Source organism: Mytilus edulis, chromosome 5, assembly GCF_963676685.1.
Source record: "Mytilus edulis chromosome 5, xbMytEdul2.2, whole genome shotgun sequence".
Classification (NCBI taxonomy): domain Eukaryota; kingdom Metazoa; phylum Mollusca; class Bivalvia; order Mytilida; family Mytilidae; genus Mytilus; species Mytilus edulis.
This window is the reverse complement of record NC_092348.1, coordinates 85,132,842-85,146,214: the sequence shown is the minus strand read 5'-3', so window position 1 is coordinate 85,146,214 and position 13,373 is coordinate 85,132,842. Positions and strand designations below refer to the sequence as shown.

The following is a 13,373-nucleotide window of genomic DNA, read 5'->3' as shown; positions in this document are numbered from 1 at the left end:
ATGCTTGTTCAGCTTGATATAAACAACTTTTATATAGAACAGCATTTTACCTTATTTTGCGTATCTTTAAAGAGTTTTGCAAAGTCATTTCATTATGCTAAAAAAGAACCAATGAAAAAAATTTAAAATGGCAGGACAGACATTATGTGAAAAAAGAAAGCAATATGGCGGATAAACTGTGTGAACGTGTGTAGCTTGGTAAAACCTGACTGTAATTTCCTGATGTTAACAGTATACTAACAAACCTAGTTAAATTTGTAATTTTAAAATTGAAGTTAAAACGCAAAATTTAAATTTCTTTAGAATATATGACAAAAGCGCATGCGCATTATGCATCTTGTTCATCTGAATATGCACCGTGTGCATCACAAATTTGGGTATATATTTCAAGGAGAAAATAGCTTCTGTGTCACGACACAGCCCAATAATATTGGCGCAAAAACAGTGGGCGGGAACGTACTGTAGATTTTTTTGAAGGTCTACTTGATGACCAAGGATCTTAGATATCTCATTGTGACGAGATATTTTTCATTTCATTTGTTCAAGGATCCAGTGTCATAATTGAAACTTTTTTTAGGCAAGTGCAATGCCAAGCAATGTAAACTAAATAACTGATTGGAGCATGCACCTTAAACCGTGTGAAAATCAGTAAATGTCTCGTATGGAAATGCACTGTCATCTGCATTTGATTGCACATATTGAATGCACATTGGTGAGCACTGGAGTGTATCATTTGTGTGTATGCACAGCGATAGGTAAATATTCTACATGTTTTATAACTATATTTAAACCAGACAGACAAAACATGCCTTTGAATCGACCAGATAAAGACAGTTCAGACATTATTTTAAAATACGTCACTAAGTATGTCTATAGTAGTCAGCATATTTAAACACATTGTGACTGTTCTAAAACAGTGTAACCAAGCTTAGTATATATTATGCATTATATAGACAAAATTTTAAAAACAATTTGTATGATTGATATCCAATCCGACTTTGCCCCAATTACAATGATCTTGGGTTTTTTTTTGAAATCATCTTCGAAACTTGTCGATTTTGAGAATACTTATGCTATCTTTTTTCTATTTTGTTTTTTTTATCATTTTTTTCTTGTTGTTTTTAGGATATTGTATGGTAAAAAAGATGTTGATAGTTGCAGTATTTTCCCGCCAAAGGTCACATTCATTCTGGCGGTAGTCACCAATGGTCGCCATCTTGGTTGTCTGGGGAAGTGCGAGTTGGCCATGTCATCTGCTGTTGTTATAAGCTGTTGTACTGAAATGGATTAAGGAACTTCTTTATGAATAGAAAGTAAGAAAAATTATTGTTTAAAATATTCAGTTTTAGTATTTTTTTGTATTTAGTGGTAAGAAAAAAAGAAAAAAGAAGATGTGATAGATACAGAATCTGCAATGGCGGACAACTTTGTCTCGATCTCGTATTGTACGCCTTATTGTTTAGACTTGGAATAAATAAGTGAATTTTAAATGAAAAAATTCAAGAGAGCATTGGTAAATCTTGATATAGTAAAGTATTATATAATTTACGTCCTGTATATTTTTTAAATTAAAAAAACAAAAAAATTTGAAAAAAATTCAGGTCATAAAAGGTGATGCGCATGCACCGTTCATAGCGTCATTGAATTAATTTACTTGCACACTGTTTTTTTTTTTTCATTTTCAAATTTGTGCATTCCGCTACACTAAAGGAAGACATTTGTGTTTTAAGTACGCATGCGCCCATTTCAAAGACACGTTTTCCAGACATGGCTAAATATCTAGTGTCTCGATTGTGTGACTGCTTGGACCTTCTTAATGATGTTGACACATACATTCTTAACAGGTGTTATGGATAATTGTTACATGTATTATAATAGATGTAAGTTTGTTTATTAATTATTTTTACTATAAAGATTCACATTTTAGAAATATTTAGTGTTGGGGTGGACATATTCGCTAACAGAGGTGACGCGTCTGCGCATCGCATCTGATTTATCTTTGAACTTAGGAGTAGGTGTCCATAGTTATAGGATATTCTTTTAGATTTAAACTTTTATTTCTTCAGTTTTCTGTTTAAATAATTTTGCAGTTTTGAATCTTTTTTAAGTGAAAAAATTCTTAGTTCTTTCTATGCCGACGTATGCACGCTTGCGCACTGCTTCAAAAGTCTAACAATTTCTTGATAGCGTCATCTTAAAACATCTTTAAGCATGTCTGGGATGTTGTTTGGGGAACACCTATAGTTGACCACGGACACGGTATGTACATGAAGGTATTTTGCGTTGATATTATTTAATTTGTGGAACTATGCGGCCGCATACTTTCAAGGATTTTATTTCGTTTGGAAATTTAAAAAATTAGTCGAAAGTAACGAAAAGATATTTTTCAGGATCATCCGGCCATATTTTTAGTTCTCGGTTAATTTATGTTTTAATTTTTTATTGCAAGACTATGTGATTTTGTTGAGATTGCAATTGTCTCAAACTATTACTGATTTTACTTAATTCAGACAGACTGGTGAACGAACGCTTCTGTCTGTAGGTGAACGAATGCTTCTGTCTGTAGGTTTTCATCACAGGTTTGACTTCTGTTGTTTCTTATTTTAATACAAAATCTTTTCCAAATTTTATTTAAAGAAGTATTAATCTTCAAAACCTAGGTTTCATCAACATCTTCCAAAAAAAATTCAATTCAACTTTAATGTCTGGGAATTTTAATGATGTCGCGATGCATTATGGGTCATCTGCACTTGCGCACTCGTCCGAGCATTTAAGAAAGTCAGGACATGAACTATGATGTTGTAAGATGCATTTTGGGGAACACTACTGGATCAGCATGGATTTCACGCAAGCGCAGAAAAAAATGTTAGTCTTTGCCGCCGACAATTTCTAATTAATAGTTTTGGAAAATAGAAGTTAACTGCATTCTACACTGGACCAGTTGTTTATAAATGTCTTTCTCTCAATTAACCAGTGACGTTTTTTAATTTTAGGATTATGACGAAAGTGTACGTCTGCTTATAGATTGTCAAATGTTCTGCAAAAATCAAGAATCTTTTCTGTTTAGAAGTGGAAACAGGTAATTTACATAAGAAAGTCTTACGAATTTTGGTAATTTAGTTTAAAAAAGATGCATTTTGGGGAACACGACTGGATCAGCAAGGATTTGACGCAAGCGCAGAAAACAAATTTTTAGTCTTGGCCGCCGACAAATTTCTCATTTATATATTTTTTGGAAGAAGAGAAGTTCTTTGCATTCTTCACTGGACTTATTGTTTATAACTGTTTTACTTTCAATTAACCAACTCTACTTTTTTATTTTAAGATTTGACTGCAGAGAAATTTTCAAAAGCCAGTCGAAGTCAAGATTTTTTTCCGTTTGGAAGTGGAAACAGGTAATTTACATAATGGATTAAGAAAGTTTTACAAATTTTGGTAATTTATTTTAAAAAAGATGTGTTTTGGGGAACATGACTGGATCAGCAAGGATTTGACGCAAGCGCAGAAAACAAATTGTTAGTCTTGGCCGCCAACAAATTTCTCATTTGTATATTTTTTGGGAGCAGAGAAGTTCTTTGCATTCTTCACTGGACTTATTGTTTATAACTGTCTTACTTTCAATTAACCAACTCTACTTTTTTATTTTAGGATTTGACTGCAGACAAATTATCGAAAGCCAGTAGAAGTCAAGATTTTTATGTTTGGAAGTGGAAAGAGGTAATTTACTATATGGATTTAGAAAATCTTACCAATCTTGATAACTTACTTTTAAAAATGTGAAATGCAGAAAAAAACTGCATTCTATAAAACAAAGAAGGTAAAGCTAAACTATCTTACAGAATAATAACTCTCATTTGGATTGATTTTTTGACTTTCTTTACAATTATTCTACTGGTTTCAGCATTGTTGCATAAAATCTTTCAGAATCACAATCCTACCTCATACCAGTTGGTATTCTGAAATAAACAAGATAAATGTTGATATTCTTCTACAATTTATTATGTTTCCTGCTTTCAATTTCTTGAAAGTTTTACTTGACAACAAATTTTTGAAATGTTTGCATTTTTGAAAAATACTTCAAGGAGAGACAATCGTTATTGGTTTTTATTAGTTATGTCCCTTGAATTAGAGAACAATGGTGTTGATATGTTTTTGCTGATCTTCAAATCTTTTAAAGGTAAACATTTTAACAATTTTCTCACTCAGAAATAAGTAGCTTGAAGAAATTACTCTCATATGATAAGTACATGATATATTTTAATTGACAATGGTCATCTTTTTTGTCTGAAGGAAAACACCATACAGAAGATATTTTGTCTCACAGGAAGAAATTCCAAATATAAATAAAACTGCTAAAATAATGCTTAAAACTATATGTTCTTTAAACACTTAAAACCTTTTTAATGGTCTAGACTGATGACCGAGTTAAAAAAACAAAACTCTCTTAACATCATATTCAGGTTTCTGTTAAAGGAAAAAGTTCTGTCAAGACAGATTTTACTGTTAAATATTTATATCAATTGTGGGTTTATACCTTACCTCTGTCAGTCTATCGAATACGATTTCTTCACATTTTCTAAGATACTCACAGAAAATTAAAAAAACAAAACTCTCTTAACATCATATTCAGGTTTCTGTTAAAGGAAAAAGTTCTGTCAAGACAGATTTTACTGTTAAATATTTATATCAATTGTGGGTTTATACCTTACCTCTGTCAGTCTATCGAATACGATTTCTTCACATTTTCTAAGATACTCACAGAAAATTTTGTATCAAGCTTCATGTTGACATGCTAAACTGTGTGATACATTTTCACATCCATCTCACCAACTGCCTGTTAAGAAATAAATAATTATCTGGAACCATTAGTAAGCTATAAATGAGAGTACATATATTGTATCGACTGTAACTGTATTATTTGACTTTTGTAGATGTGAAAGATTAAGGAGTACCACCCCAGGTAGTATGAACATAATTACTGTACTATGGATTCACTATTATTGTTTGATGCCAATTTTCATGGATTTCATAGTTAACTGGGAACCACAAATTTTCCTGTACAACAAATTACCTGGGAACCTGGGAACCACAAATTTTCCTGTACAACAAATTACCTGGGAACCACAAATTTTCCTGTACAACAAATTACCTGGGAACCACAAGTTTTCCTGTACAACAAATTACAATTGTTTTGAAACAATGTATGCAAACTTTGGCAAAACCAGGAAAATCAGATATCCACTAAAATGCCAGTTATTCTTTATCCATGAAAAAAGGCACCCACGAAAATAAGTGAATCTACATCACATTGAAATATGGTTGTCGTTAAAAAATTTTGGGAACATAAATTTAAGGGAGTGATTTCATATGGATGAGCAAAAGACAAAGAAAGCCAGCTCGTTTCTGAGATTTGCCATGTTTGCATTTTACAGTTACATCTTAGAAAATTTTGAATCATAAAAAATCAACATTCATACACATAAAAAAATCACACCAATACGTCAGTTCTTGTGTTTTCTGTATTTGGCATGTGTAGTGCATCATGACATAAGACTTTGTTACGTGTACCGTGATGAACTTTTGTGCAGGACTGCTTTGTCTAATAATTGATATTTCAGAATCTAAACGATCAGATTAATATGTTCAAAAGTGTGTATCTATAAATTTTGATTCAATTACAGCTTCAGGAATTGTGAATATTCAAACAACATCATTTAAATATTGTGTAGGATTTAAGAAATTACAACAACTGTTTAGATTCTGAAATAGTGAATTAGATGAGTAAAATGTTGTTCGTGATGTTTTTCAGAGGCTGAGTAAAAAATTTCAGATGAAGACGATCAACAGAAACGAAAGATAAAGTAAAGATAGAAGGAGAGAGATAGTGTAAAGATAAAGGAGAGAGATAATGTAAAGATAGAGAACACTGAAGATAAATGTAAGAATGAAGTACACAATAATGGTTACCATCAGTATGACCTCTCTGTTTAGGTCACTTTAACACAGGGGAAAAGATTATCAGGGGGCCCATTGAGGCCAATGCTACTGAAATTCAGGTTGGGCCCTTAAACTTTTATAAAAATACTCATAGTACTTTATTTCTAAATTTTATATGTTGTGGCAAGTTGGCCAATAGTCAGAAAATGTAAGACTTATTACCTGTAACATGATCTCATGGCAATCATAGCAATCAGTCTTCAGGCTTAACCACAGGTCCAACAGCCCAGGCTTGTAACATTTCTGTCCAGAATGTAAAAATTATCTCTACAGGCCAACATAATCTAAAACGAAAATTTCCAAAAATTAGACTTAGTAAAACCTTGCCTAAGTTTAATACTAATCTTCACTAAACTTCACTTTAACATGGACTTACTTTAATTCAATTCTTGATGTACATCAGAACCCTTAAAGCATGGGACTTCCCAATTTTAGACAAACAAAAGTTAAAATCCTTTAAACTTGTAGTTTTAATTTTTAGGACCAGATGACATCTTCCTGGAAAATGTTTGTACCAGAGAAAGAAAATGGAATGCTTTAATTTCATTAAAATTCTCAGTAAATAAAGCCAAAAATAAGACATGTTGAATTTCATTAGAATTCTCAATAAATAAAGCCAAAAATAAGACATGTTTGACTAAATACATTTACTATAACTAGTAACATTCTTCATTTTGAGATGTGATGGAAGATTTTTTCACTGAAATGACCTTTAATTTTCTATTGAATACTGTAGATTAACGTGGATACCAATTTACATGGATTGTAAAAAATTGCATATTCTTAGATATTAAATGGTTTTGGCAAAGTCAACATAAAGCCTTTAAATAGAAAATTTGTACTCTGTTAAAAAAAAAATACATCAAAATTATGTAAAAAAAACAGAAATTAACAACTATAGGTCCTGTACACCCTACAACAATGAGTAAAGCCCATATCACATAGTTAGCAATAAAAGGCCCTGGAAATGACAAATTTTAAACAATACAAACTAGAAAATTGACAGTCTACCTTATGTACAAAATAATGAATGAAAAACAAATATGTTACACAGCAACAAATGAATGCATATAAACTTGTTAATCACATCCCCATTCCATTTAATTTAATGTAAATAGAGGCTATTTCAGACGGTATTTTTGTACAAGACTAATTATATGAAACTATTACTTTTCTTCTGGAGGGGGAAAGGAAATGCTGAAGTCACTCTCTGGGTACAATTTGGGTTCAGTACATGAAGACTTCTATTTTGAGTTTTCAACAAGGCCAATCAAACAGTGTTTTTATAAAATGTATTTATCTCAAAATTTTGTCAATATCATAATAAATAGTATTTTACAAAATGGACCTAAATTGAATCCTTTCTACTTCAGGAATAGATTACCATATCTGTATTTGGCAAACATTTTAGGAATTTTTGGGCCTCATTGTTTTCAACTTCATACCTTTTTTGGCCTTTTTAACAATTTTTGAATTGAGTGTCACTTATGAGTCTTTTGTAGATGAAACCCTTGTCTAGCCTAATATAAAATTTCAATGTTGATATCTATGATGAGTTTATTTTCCCCTTGTTTCTGCAATACACCTTAAACAACACTGCATCTGTAGTTAAATCATTAAGTGTCAAATTTATGATAAGTATACCAGCTGTGATTATACAAAAGTAGTCATTTTTTGTTTTAAATGTTTAACACACCTGTAACATGGTATTATTCTCTATTTCTGTGTTATAAACATCCTCTTGGCTTTGTTTAAAGAAATACAGAAATAAAGTGAAAAATAAAAGATCTGCATTAACGTCTTTACAATACAACTGCAGCTGTGGTAGTAACCCATTGTTTAACATGTATTAATTACCATTTCTATATGAAGATGTAGAAATAAAGAATGAAAAATAAGATAAATAGATGCTTTAAAATATCCATCAGTTTAATATGAAGATGTAAAATTAAAGATTGAAAAAATAGATAAAAGATGTATTAAAATATTCATCAGTTTGAAACAAGTCCAGACAGTCGTGTTTTTAAATATTAGTTTGAATGGAATAATTTTAAGTAGTGGTGAATTATCTTTTATGTCTTTAAAATTGACACAAAAAACTCTTTATGTCACAGCTTTAATACTCAAAACAAATAAATGGTGGCTAATTTGTTTAATAATTAAGATGTATTAACACTATGTGAAAGATTTCAGGAGTCTTCTTCCTTGACCATGTTGACAAAAAGAGAGATGCAACCAAGTCATACTTAAAATTTAATTTTGACCAATTGACCTGTTTTTTGTTGCATTTTTTCCAGTCCGGAGAATATCTGTGTCTATAACTTAGTCCAATTGAACTTGGAACCAGTACACATGACACAGCTGTCTCCTATATTTTTTTTTAATGCATAAATATTTGTATTAATTTCATAATTGGTTTGACAATGTACATGAAATGTATTCCCAATAGATGTCGTAATATATTAACTATATAGCTAATTTTCTTGAATGATTGAATTGGGAACTATTTTCAAAGAGCAGTCATTAAAAAGATGAAAGAACTAGACAGATTAAAGTCATGATGAAAAAATAACACGATCAAAATTGCTTTGTATAATATTTTCACATCATTGTAGTTCTTAAACTAATTATTATAAACTGGCCATCTATTTGTAAAGGTAGATTTATACTTTAAACCAATTTGAGATTAAAAAGATACAAACAAACTTCCATTTTGTGACCCAGACTAAGACAATTGCAACAGTTTGATCCACTTACTTCTTAGGCCACAATTAAAAATATTTTGGTTTGCCCAAACCCTACCCAAAGGTGGTGACAGTGGGTAGGTAGGTAGGCATTTTCTTTTTCTTTTTTTGGATAAAGAGAAATTGAAGTATTGGGTGTTTATTAGTCTTCATGCCTATCTGATTAAAGAAATAACTTCTTCAAATCAGGACAATAAAAGAATTTGAGTAGGCAGCTTTTTTCTGGGTAGGTAGCGTTTGGGCAAACAAACCTATTCTTTTTTATGGCCTTAAGCAGTCCCATTTTGATGTTTGTCTTTTTACTCTTGTGATATCTCAAAATTTTTAAATTACAGGAACATCTGTGATGTCCAATAATGTTTGAATTTTTAAGTATCAATGATAAAAATTTTGTTGGATTTAATTAACTTTGGTAGAAAATATCAGCAGCTGTAGAGAATATTGGGCATTTTTTTCTTTATAATTTTCACAAGGTTTGATAAAATTTGTTTATTTACATACAGATTTTAGACTAGACATGTTTCAAAATATGAAAATTCGTCTATAAATTTTGCTCAAATAATTTAAGAGCAAAAATAAGGGTAAACAATTTAACTTCATACTCAACATCATTCTGATGATGCTGTCAACAATTATGAAATTAAAAAAACAGTCCATCTAAACAAATATATTTAAATTAAGGGAAAGTTTACTTTCTTTGACAATTTCCTCATATGCAGAACCTTCAGTATCCTTTGGTCTGTCAGTAAACATACAAAATTTGCCTAGTCATATAAAAGACTGGGAATTTTCCATACAATTATTTGTGTTTTTATCAACAGTGAGTACATTTGTACATCTCATACAGAACTTCATTCTTTATTTTTGTTTTGTCGAAACTTTGTGGTTTCCTGTTAAATTGCCATATGTCTTTTATATACTGTTGGGTCGCTGTTTATTCAAATTGAAAGTTTTGATACATTTTTATCTCTTGTTACAATCTTACAAAAGATTAATCTTTCTCTTCCAGACCAAAAAGAGACATTTATTAAAACAAAGTATTTTTCAAGGCCAAGGGGAAACAACTCTTTTTATAATTTATATGAAGTTATTGCTTACATCAATTTATAAATAAGTCACATAATTCATAGCTTAGGCACATTTGAATATAAACAGGTATCACATAAAAAATGAAAAAAAAAAAATTCAAACAGACAGTGACAGAGGTTTTTGTAATGATGTAAAATTTGAAAAAATAACTTCTTGATAAATTTGAATCAATTTCTTTTAGTTAAATTATTTTTTCAAAAATGTGTTATGTAAGAAAAGTAAAACTGTTGACTTTGAGATGTTTGTAGTAACATATCTTAACATACAATGATTGGTCCTCTGAATTAAAACTTACAAAATCAGCTGACACCCATATTATAAAAGTATAAGAAAAGAAATATTTTCTGACAAGTCTGTTTAATTGACAAGACTGTTTAAAAGATACTGTATAAACAAATGTGAGAGGTATATATGGTTGATGGGTAGATTTTAAGAATATATTGTCATATTATAATGAAAGTTATAATATATTCTTACATTTTTATGCACAAATAAACTAAATGGTAAGTCTGTTTTGGTCCATCATGTTAAAATTGAAAAGATTTTCCCAGAAATTATTTTGGAATACTTTTTTTACCTTGATACTCTTGTCAAATTCATAAAAACAAGTGATAGGGTAACATTAGAGCAATAGGTCAGTGTTTCAAGTCCTTATGTAATATATCATACTTAATTACGTTTGAGATGTTGTGGATAATTGTAGGAGTTTGAGATAGATGATAAACAAACTATAAAATATGAGCAGTAAAATTTGTTCTCCCAAAACTAATCATTTCAACTATCACAAATTACAGATGCCAATGCCTCCTCCCCTATTTGTTATGTTTGTCAATAACATTAAAGTTTATGTGGTGCTTTGGGGAACACAAAATATTCAATTAGATCAAATATAAAACAAGAGGTACACAATGTCAAACCTTATTCTCACTTTCATTTATTGTCTTTCCTCATTCATATTCCTTTGGTTGAAGGCTAATAGAGATTTCATCAATCTTAATTTCAATATTAAAGAACATAAGACACATTTGATAGTAAAAGTATGTAACAGGTTTGTGAATATTGCTTTAAAAAAGTTCTCTAATTTATGCACACCACACTGAAAGAGAAATTAAATCTTTATCCTTTATAGAAATAAATGCTTGAATTGTTTTAATTAGAAAAAAATCATAGTCATAGGTTACTTTTTAAGCCTGTTGAATGTACTGGTCTAATTGAAGGGTTAGTCTTAACCTTAAAATATTACACAATCATCCTTTATTTTATCCTGCTTCAGGCTAAAAACTTATTTCTATTTTTTTTTAAATGGAACTTTAAGAGATATCTGATTATAAATTGTAGTAATGTTTCATACATAAAAAGTATTGCTATACATACTATAGTGAGTTTTGTGTTCTAACAAATAACTTTTGACATTCAAAGGGAGACAACTTTTTCTTTCTTGACGGATCAATAGTATTGTCAGCTATAATTTAAATTGATAAACCTTGTACTGGAAACTTTGAACTTTATAAACCAAATTTTGTGTAAATGCTATTGATTTTCTTCTCAGACCTGACTAATAAATAAAAAAATGGCCTTGTCAGTTAGATACAAATATTTCTTGACTTGTAATTATTTGAAAATTGTAATGATTTTTCCCCTCTGTGACAAGTTGTCATTCAATGTTAGAGTTTCATTTTCACCTCAGGGGGATAATATATTGTATTAAAAAAGTAATGTTTGTTTGAAGTGATACAAGTTGAAAAGGCCTATTCAGGACTTTTTTTGTTTCCATATGAAAAGTATCCATTGTAACCTTAGAAGTGATATTAACATTTTTTCATCATTTTTTGTTTAAACTTCCGATAAAATAATTTATAAATAATTCATATTTTTACAAGGCCCATTCTGCCCTTGACATAAATCAGGTTTTGTACACATTATATTTTTCATCATTTTTTATTTGTAAAGGTACATTATTATAAGATTTTGTGTTTAGGTATATCTTTCAAGCAAATATTTGAAATTATGATATACTTGTAATAGAATATGTACAACAACAAAAACAAATTATATACTGTCATTGCAATACTGCAGTAATAACAGTATCATGATGGATTTAGAGAATAACTTTTCTACTATGCTAAAAGAATGGCAGATTTACTGAGCTGAAGATAAAATAAAAAAATTATGTGAAAATTGAAAACACAATTTTGTAGCATCAAAACACCATGCAGCAAAACAAACATAACCATATATTGAATAAATACAATTTTTGTTTAACATGAAAAAAAAGCAATAATGCATGATTTTAATGAATGTCTGTTTAACTTAAGTATGTAATGTTTACCATATTTGATTGATATATAATCTTTTCTTTACAGGTTCTCTGAACACATGGTGTGTCTTCCTCTACATCTATGTCAGCCATGTTGAATGATTATAACAATACTAAGGGAGATAACTCAAGTTTCCTTAGCTGGAGAAGAATGTAAAAAGCCTGAAGGTAAAAATAGTATTAGATATCAATACATGACAAGTGTTGAGAGACAAAGCTTAAGTCAAACATGAGTGTAATTATAGCCCTTAAAACAAACCGATCACACTTATTTAATAAATATAATGTCTTACTTGATGGATGACCCAGGGAAATTATTGAATTTTTTTTTCTGACCCGGCTAGAACAAACACTTTCTGAGGAGAATATTATATGTGTAATGACAATAGATAAAGCCTGCCTGGTCAAAATCAATAATAACGACAGAAAATCTCGGGATTCAGCTTAATTAGTAAAAGTGACTGTAACATAAAAACTTTGAATTAGGTCATCAAATCTATAGTGTCACTGAACCTTCATAATGTTACAAATTATTTTACATGATTTGATTTTTCATATGATTTCCAATTCTTAATAACCTTTTTTCCCAAGAGAAACTTTCTTTTTTAATGACTTTAAAAAAAAAAAGAAAAAAAAAAAAAGAAGATAATAATTTTCTTTTGAAATTCTTTTCTTTAATTACATATTGTCTATGTATTTTATGAAGAAAAAGTATTGACATAGAACTAATGATTTTTAACTAGGTATTTAAATATTTAATCCTTTACCAGTTCAATTCTTTTTGAAATTAGAATGTAAAAAATTTGGTATTTTAAAATGCGATAATTTCCTCTAATTAACACCTGAAAGAATGGATGGTATAAAGTAGTCTTTTATAACATGGGATAAAAATTTTAAAGAAGAAATAGATTTGCAACAGATTTTATAGATATCTGCAAAATCAGTGTCTAATGGGACGGAAGCCTACACAAAATATGTGATGTTTTTTTGGAGAATGATGTCTCAATTGATACTTATTTATAGATGTGTTTACATACTTGTCATTAACACATACAGGTGATCTGGCTACCGTTGACATCTCCCTTCAGGGTCTTAAAAATGGAGAATTATTAGATCTTGAATGAGCATATTTGAAAAAAATAGTATCTTACATGTCTATATAACGAATTAAAAATATAATTTTGAAGAATTAGAAAAAAACAAAAAAACATGCACATTTTTCATTG

The 13,373-nt window shown here is 29.7% G+C and overlaps 2 long non-coding RNA genes across 5 annotated transcripts in view; one reads left to right on the top strand and one right to left on the bottom strand.

Moving 5' to 3' along the window:
- The window catches only part of LOC139525518 (uncharacterized), a 106,432-nt gene that overhangs the window by 24,280 nt on the left and 68,779 nt on the right, over positions 1-13,373 (top strand). For 2 of the 4 annotated variants that reach the window (XR_011664914.1, XR_011664913.1), the window contains 7 exons: positions 1,126-1,313; positions 2,994-3,079; positions 3,326-3,395; positions 3,649-3,717; positions 4,932-4,960; positions 5,810-5,938; positions 12,194-12,315. This is a non-coding gene — a long non-coding RNA (uncharacterized lncRNA). Of the gene's footprint in view, positions 1-334; positions 756-1,125; positions 1,314-1,689; positions 1,881-2,993; positions 3,080-3,325; positions 3,396-3,648; positions 3,718-4,931; positions 4,961-5,809; positions 5,939-12,193; positions 12,316-13,373 lie in introns of those variants that run through there. The other 2 variants (XR_011664912.1, XR_011664915.1) reach the window with 2 other exon arrangements.
- Positions 537-12,309, bottom strand: LOC139525520 (uncharacterized). The gene is made up of 5 exons (XR_011664917.1): positions 12,160-12,309; positions 6,160-6,281; positions 4,760-4,834; positions 3,838-3,956; positions 537-1,277 (listed from the first exon to the last, which is right to left on the bottom strand). It is a non-coding gene; the product is annotated as an uncharacterized lncRNA (long non-coding RNA).